Raw genomic sequence first — 8,354 nt, 5'->3', positions numbered from 1 at the left:
AAATTGCCCAGAGATCATCTTTCCCGACTCCTTTGTGAATCATTTGGTCCCTCCTTTACCTCTGTTAAAATGTTTGCCAAAGAAAGAGACCAGCCAGATATTTAATACACATCAAAGCCAGAGGCCTCCCCCTGTTTGGGGGGGTCAGTGGTTCCCAACCAGTTACAGAAGAGTTGGCTGGACCCTTTTCTCCAGCTGGCACGGGATGAGGAGGTCACTCTGAGTGCAGTATGAGTTGAGAAGTATCCCAAACCCCATGGCAAATGGCCTTGGTGAGGGGTTGCTTCCCGCAGTGCTAAGATGCAGCCACCTCTGGGGTGGATCCATGGTGGCCATTATTTGGTAGTGACAGGCCATGGACATTTCTTATCTATTTTGTCCCTCCAGGCCTTCCATACTCCAGTTCAAGAGGCATCCCCCAGGGCTCCCTCTGCCTGTGTGACTGGCCAGCAGGGGGCGGTGGTCACTTTCTATCCACTTCTCAGGCACTGTGAGGTAACAGTGTTGCTGTGTGGGGGTGGGGCTGTGGGGGGAGATAGCAGCTGAAGGGGGATTGTGGTGGGGGAGGCCTCTGGGTGGATGGGCAGGGGGTACCCTAGTGAGGTTGGTGGGTTCTGGAGATTTGGGGTTTCAGGGGGTGGCTGTGATGTGCCCAGCCCTGAGGCTGTGGGTCCTGGAGGTGGGTATCGCTGGGGGCCTGGTGGCTGCAGAACAGCCGGGGTGGGCGTCTCTTGGGGAGGCGGGACAGGGGGTTAGAGGGAGCCTGGTGCTGTGCCAGGGGCTCTGTCTGGGCTTCCCCCGCAGACTCCTGGGATCGCTGCCGTGCCCAGTGCACAGAGTGTGTGTGGGAGAATCCCCGGCGCTAGGCCAGGGGGTGCCCCTGTAAAGCACCAGGGGATCCCGCAGGGGGGAGGAGGGGGTGCCAGGCAAAGGGCAGGGCAGATCCTGCTGGAGGGCAGGGGCGGAGGGGGTCCTAGGCAGGCAGTGAGGGACTGAGTTCCCAGTGGGGGTCTCTTTTGAGGGGTCTCTGGCTTTTGGGGTCTCTTGGGGGGAGGGGGAAAACACTTTGGGATTCCCAACCTGGCAATGAAGATCTGGTGGGGGTTCTCTGGCCGGTGGGGTGAGGGGAGGGAGAAGGGAGGTTAAAAATGTGTCTGGGCTTAGCATGGCAGGAGGGGCCAGGTCTACATTGTAATAAACAGATTCAGCATTTCCCAGCATGGCAGGATCTAGGGTGTCTGTGTGCAGGGAAAGGGCCTGGGGGATTCTGATGTGAAATTAACTAAAACCGGTTCTGAAACACCCACAACTGCCCTTCTCCCCCAGACAGGCTGCAGAATGATGTCTTTGTTTTGCTCCAGCGCATCCCAGCCTGGCGTGGGACAGGGAAGAGAAATGGCTGCAGTGGAGCCAACTCAGGTAGAGATTATCAGGGGGTTGCTGGTGGGTTCCTGCTGGAGGAGAGGGACAGCAAATACACTGGAGATGGGAAGGTTTGCACAGTCTGGTCTGGAGGTTGGAGCGGGGCAGGAAATGCACAGGGTGGAGAAAGGAGGAGGCCAGGGTGTGGCAAACCTGCTGGGAGTTATTTAATAAGTGGCCTAGATTCTAGGTACAGACCCAGGAAGTTCGGAGGTGGAAATGTCCTAATTTGTGAAGAAAGAAAATAGCCCACCTACATGGAGCTAGTCAAACTGATCAGACTCCCAGTGCTGGAGCCTGACCTCACTAACCAGTGGCTGCTGTGAGATATGAAGGGGGCACCCATGAGTCAGGCTTATTGGAGCTGCCTCTCCCTTCATATCCCGCTTTTCACAAGGAGGAGGCTATTGGGCTTCCTACCAGGGAGCTCTCCCTGGACCCTGCTAGGGGCTCCAACTCCTGTATCGGTCAGTGGCTAGTAGGTCTGTGATGGATCTGCTGGGAGAGACAATGGGCTCTCGCTTCGTCCCCTCACCCTGGTATTTGCTGGATACTCTGAGCGGGGTCAGGGTGGGACTCTGTTGAGTGGGATCCACCCAGAGCTTCCATTTGATTGGCTCCTCTCTGCCACAAATAGTGGGGTTGTGAGTGGGGAAAGAGGTCCTGAGTGCTGGACTCTTGCTCTTTCAGGGGCCGGTGACCTTCGAGGAGGTGGCTGTGCATTTCACCAGGGGAGAGTGGGCTCTGCTGGACCCCACTCAGAGAGCCCTGTACTGGGATGTCATGCAGGAGAACTGTGAGACTGTGACCTCGCTGGGTAAGGGTTCCTGTCCCCTCGGTTCTTGGAAGGGGAAATGAAGAGAAAAGGTTCATGCCAGCCCCATGATGCCACCTCTACTCTGTCCTATTTCAGCATCACCCCAATATGCCAGTGACACACACACACTGCCAGAGACCCTCCCCTGCTGCAGAACACTTTGGGAACAGAGCACAGGAGCAGTATCGCACAGTGTCAAATAGCTCCTGTTTGCTCAAGTGAAACGGGGGGTTAGGTCTGGCATAACTGTTCCATACCCCTAATCATTTTTGTTGCCCTTTTCTGAACCTTTTCCAATTCCAATATATCTTTTTTTGAGATGGGGCGACAACATCTTCATACAGTATTCAAGATGTGGGTCTATCATGGATTTATTTGCTGTTTTTACAAATATGATATATGATATATTCTGTCGTATCTATCCCTTTCTTAATTATTTCCAACATTGCTTGCATAATATTTTGCAATATATTCCAAATAAGGTAATTAACGTGCAACGTATGTGTCGTTGTTTGGGGTTTTAAGCTTTAAAAGGCTTGTGTGATTTTTAGATCAGGGGACAGTATTCCAATAGCTGTCCCCCCCTGCGCACTTTTAACTAAGAAAAGAGCCTCAGGCTGAGCTGATTCAAAATCAATCATGTGGTTGTTTTCCACAACAGCTTCAAGAGGTCCCTGTGATGGAATGTAAATGTCTTCTTCACACCTTCCCCCTATAGGAGAATGGATGTTTGACCAGCTGTTTGCCTTGCTGTCTCTGAGGAACTGGTCTGTGGGTGTTCCCCAGAATTGTAACATTTTCAGTAATCTCATACTGTAAAATCTCATAACTTTACATACAGTGTTACTACACATTTTAACAGGAGGATAATATTCAGTAGATTATGCATTTTCAAATGATACCTCACAAGCCATACTGTGTACAAAATTGATCATAATTTTCTAGAAGAGTGAACACAGAGGTATAGACTGACACAGTGTCTGTGTGTGTGTTCCCAGCAGATATGTGGGTATTTCAATCCCTTATAATCATAGTCTTCGGCATCTTCAAGGCCCTGGGGAACTGGTCCTGGGAATTCACTGTTTTACCAAGTGTGACACTGTATGGAATTGTGACACACTTTGGTATTAATAATAAAATAATAATATTATCTGATAAAATTGCAATGAATCATGCTAGATATGCCATGTAAGGTGTCAGTAAAAATGTTATGATTTGCCAAGTATGATAATATTATTTCTATGTTTGTATCACCTTTGTATTGTGAGTTATAGATATGTAGGGTATATCTGTATTTCCAGACTTGTGCAGTGTTTCTGGGTGACACCCCCAGACATATTGGGATCAACACTGCCTAGCCTGTTTGATGGCCCATTGACGATCATCAGCTGTACAATGAGCCCATGGAAAGGACCAAGGGGATACACCTATTGAGTCAGCAAGACATGCCGGGGTATGCCTGTCTACTGAGAACTCCAAGGTTTTTCCATGCCATGTGCTGTGAATCTTGTGTTTGGGACACAGGAAGTACAGGCCACATGGCAAAAGGAATATAAAGGGCAGCTGCATCATCTCCATGCAGCTTCAATCCCCCTTCCTACCTCTGGAGCAACTTCTCTACAAACTGAACCCTGGAACAAAGGACTGAATGACCCATCCAAGCTATGGATGTGTTCCAGACAGACTTTCAAGCCAGCAACTCACCAATACTGCTAAGAACCTGATATATCCATTTTGGAATGTATCTGACTGCGTTCCCATTTAACTTCTTTCTGTCTTTCTTTCGTTTAAACCTTTAGTTTAGATGCTAAAGGATTGTCTGGAAGGATGGAATTTTGGGTAATATCCAAACCTCTACTGACCTGGTGATGTGGCTGAGCCTTTGGGGTCAGAGGAACACTTTGTTTATGTGAGCAGAGTTTTGAAATAACCTCTCACTGTGCTGGACCTAGCTGCTGATTAGGAGCCAGAGAACTGGGATGGAATAAAGGGGGCCGTGTGATTTCTTTTTTCAGCTTCTCGATAACCCATGTGGGGGATAAGAAGCACAGTTGGTGATTGGTCGGTGAGTTTAACTTCAGTGTTAACCAGCAGTTTTTGGAGCATCTGCTCTGTCTTTTTCAGCCTGCCCTGATCTTGGCATTTTCAGTGAGAACTGCCCCTGGCCCACCAGGTCACACTAAGCACTGAAGTTAAATGAATAGAATGTTTTTTTTTTATGACCAAGTCTTATGAAATCAACTGAACTCCTTTGTTTTCTTTCATCTGAGCAGGGTTTCTAGTTTTCCAGCGTGATGTGATCTCCCAGCTGGAACAAGGGGAAGAGCCATGGGTCCCAGACCTCCAGGGTTCAGAGGAAAGAGAGATCCTGAGATCTCCCTGCACAGGTGAGGAAACATTAAACCACCTCAGAATCTGTAAGTGCCTGAAGGAAACATCTGGAATGCCCAACAAAGCCCTTGGGGAGGTCTCTCAGTTCATTATTATCCCTAGCAGGGGTCGTATCCTCGGGGTAAATATAGTTCATGGCTTCCTATAGATCTTAGCAGACACCAGGCAGTAGCTTCCTCCCTTCCCCCTGCGTATTTGGATGGGATGTGAAGGCTGAATTCATCCCCCTCCTCTCTGCTACTTGGGGGAAGAGTTTGGGGGAGTTCAGCTCCTGATTTTTATTTGATCTGTCTTCAGCACTTGTTTTTGTTTGGTCTTCCCCTTTCCATCCCTGTTTGAGGTTTCTGTCTCTGTCACAGCAGGTGATGCAATGGCATGTGAGAAAGAGGAGCAGAATTCTCAGCCTGAAAATGTTGAGCCAGTGGGTAAAAACAGAGCATTATCGCAAAGATCGAAAAGGAATGTGTCCAGGAGTCATAAGCAGGGAAAATCTTGGGAGATTCAGCACAGACCACAAACAGATCAAGGAAACCAGCCAGGGAAGAAAGAGGATAAATTTATTTCCTGTTTGGGAACCTAGAAGGTCCTCATGGAAACCACAACACAGCAGGATATTCTCAGGCGAAAGAGAAAAAATACATGCAGTGAGTGTGGAAAAACCTTCTCTCACAGCTCAGCCCTTTCTGTACATCAGAGAATCCACACAGGGGAGAGGCCTTGTGAATGCCGTGAGTGTGGGAAAAACTTCACTAGCAGCTCAGCCCTTTCTCTACATCAGAGAATCCACACAGGGGAGAGGCCTTGTGAATGCAGTGAGTGTGGGAAAAGCTTCACTAGCAGCTCACACCTTTCTAAACATCAGAGAATCCACACAGGGGAAAGGCCCTATGAATGCCGTGAGTGTAGGAAAACCTTCTCTCACAGCTCAGCCCTTTCTGTACATCAGAGAATCCACACAGGGGAGAGGCCTTATGAATGCAGTGAGTGTGGGAAAACCTTCAATCGCAGTTCGCACCTTATTAGGCATCAAACAATCCACAGAGGAGAGAGGCCTTATGAATGCAGTGATTGTGGGAAAAGCTTCACTAGCAGCTCAAACCTTTCTCAACATCAGAGAATCCACACAGGGGAGAGGCCCTTTGAATGCAGTGTGTGTAGGAAAAGCTTCACTCACAGATCAGACCTTTCTAGACATCAGAGAATCCACACAGGGGACAGGCCCTATGAATGCAGAGAGTGCAGGAAAACCTTCAATCACCGCTCAAACCTTATTACCCATCAGAGAATCCACACAGGGGACAGGCCCTATAAATGCTGTGAGTGTGGGAAAACCTTCAATCGCAGCTCAGCCCATGTTAGCCATCAGAGAATCTTCAAGGGAGATAAACATTGTAAAAATATCTAGGGCTATCAAGACTTTCTTTTCTTTAATACTTTTCCTGATTCCCACATAGTAACTTTTAAAACTCTTTGAACTGTGTGCAGCACCATTATCCCTCAGCTTGTCCAGATGAGTGGCCCATTTTTGCCTTTTGCAGTTCACCCTCTTTTGAGATGGACCTATTTGTCCTTTCTATTGTCCCAGAAGTAATTTTAATGTGCCCTTCCTATGAGGAACCAGGGAGCATCACATTTATACCATTCCTCCTATTGCAAAGTTCTTCTTCGAGTGATTGCTCATGTCCATTCCAGTTAGGTGTGTGCGCGCCGCGTGCACTTTCGTCGGAAGATTTTTACCCTAGCAACCCCAGTGGGTCGGCTGAGCGCCCCCTGGAGTGGCGCCATAACGGCACCACATATATACCTGAGCCGACCCACCCGACCCTCAGTTCCTTCTTACTGCCCATGTTGGTCATTGGAACAGTGGAGTGCAGCTTGCCTGACCTCCGCTTCCCTAGCTTCCTCATAGTTCTTTCTCTAAAATTGTACATAGTTGATCTTAGTTGTAGGTTTTCTTGTTTTGATAGTTTAATCAGTTTACTGTTAGATAGTTAGCGGGTTCGGGGATTAGCCCCCACCCGCACCTGGGACCAGAGCGTATGCCCGGCTCCCCGGGTTTCAAGCTGTATTCGGCCTGCCGCAGGCCTATGCCTACAGGGGATCCTCATAGCTCCTGCTTAAAGTGCCTGGGAGAGTTGCACTTATCTTCTAAGTGCCCAATTTGCAAGGCTTTCAAGCCTCGCACAAAGAGGGAAAGAGACATTAGGCTTAAACAACTCCTCATGGAGGCAGCCTTAACCCCTCCGGCCGCGGCACCGCCCGCTGTCCCTCTGGACTCTCACAGCGCCGCCACGGTGCTGGGCCACTCTGCCATGCAACAGAAAGTGCAATTGGCACCGAAACCCACCCAGAGACGCGCTCTCTCGCCAAAGGGGAAGGCCGCTGCCTCTTCGGCACCGCCTGCCCCTAAGCACCAGAGTGCGCCCCGTCCGGACTGCCCGGCACCGAAACCTGCCGCAGCACCGGTTCCTCCACCGCAGACGCTTCTGCCGGCACCGGCGACTCCTGCCCCTCAGATGCCATCGAGCCCGGCACCTGTGACCTCCCCGGCTCCGGACGCGGTAGAGATGCCACTGCCGTCGACTCCAGAGACCTTCGACGCGGCGCGGGACCTCATCGCATTGACAGACCCGGCTGTGCCGCCGCCCCCGGCGCCCCGTTCCATGGGTAAGCCGTCAATGCTCAAGCCGCCTGCCAGCACCGAGTCCGACCGGCACCGCTCCCGTTCCCGCTCTCACCAGTGCTCACGCTCTCAACGCCGATCTCGATCTAGGCGCCGATCGCAACGCCGCTCGCAGTCCCGGCACCGCTCGACTACGCGGTACCGGTCAGACTCGCGGCACCGGTCATTCTCCCACTCTCCGACTCATCATTCCAGGCACCGTTCAGGATCTCGGTGCCGCTATGGCCGCTGCTACTCGCGAAGCCGCTCCCGGCACCGAACATGGAGATCCCGGTCGACCTCCCAGCACCGCGCCGGTCGCAGGTCCCGTTCTCGCTCCCGCTCTCGCTATCGGGATGCCTCCCGGCACTGGTCGCCGCAGAGGAGGGAAATGCGATCAGTGGGCACTTCGGCACAAGGGTTATCTGCTCCGCCCTGGCCCTCCCACCACGCCTCAGCCTCTTCCCACGCCGACAGTTACTACGTCGACGAACATGACTCTCCGGACCCTTCGGGAGTTTTTCAGCAGTCCCATTACGCGGACCAGGACCCTCATCACTGGGGTTATTGGACCCCTTGGGCCTACCACCAAGCCCAAGGTGCTCCTGTGCCTACCATGCGCACCGTACCACACGAGCCGCGCATCCTGGAGGCTACGATAAGCCGCCCCCCAGTTGACACTGAGGTACCATCATTCGTAGAGGAAGGTAATCAGCCTGCTCAGGAACCTCTGGAGCAGGAACCTTCCCAGGACCCAGACACTGACCGGGATGCCATCATTCCCGTGATCTCTTCCTCTTCCCCGGATGAGGTGGTGGCAGGGTCGTCGTCTGCAGGTCCCCCGCCTATTGACTTACGGGCACACCATGAGCTTCTTCGCAGGGCGGCCTTGTGAATGGATTTACAGGCTGAGGAGGTATCAGAAGTGGACGACCCGATAGTGACCATTTTGTCAGCGGACGCCCCAACTCGCATCACCCTCCCTTTCATTAAGACTATCCAAGCAAATGCTGATAGCTTATGGCAGACTCCGTCCTCTATTGCACCCACAGCCAGGGGGGT

General features: G+C 51.4%; 1 long non-coding RNA gene across 1 annotated transcript; it reads left to right on the top strand.

The window, feature by feature from the left end:
- The first annotated feature begins 441 nt into the window (after positions 1–441).
- Positions 442–2,166, top strand: LOC120381884. Its single transcript, XR_005588173.1, has 3 exons — positions 442–495; positions 1,327–1,419; positions 2,113–2,166. It is a non-coding gene; the product is annotated as an uncharacterized LOC120381884 (long non-coding RNA).
- The last annotated feature ends 6,188 nt before the right edge of the window (positions 2,167–8,354 follow it).

The sequence above is a fragment of the Mauremys reevesii genome, linkage group 14, assembly GCF_016161935.1.
Source record: "Mauremys reevesii isolate NIE-2019 linkage group 14, ASM1616193v1, whole genome shotgun sequence".
In the NCBI taxonomy this organism is placed as follows: Eukaryota; Metazoa; Chordata; order Testudines; family Geoemydidae; genus Mauremys; species Mauremys reevesii.
Note: the sequence above shows the minus strand (reverse complement) of the source record. Positions and strands in the feature narration are given on the sequence as shown.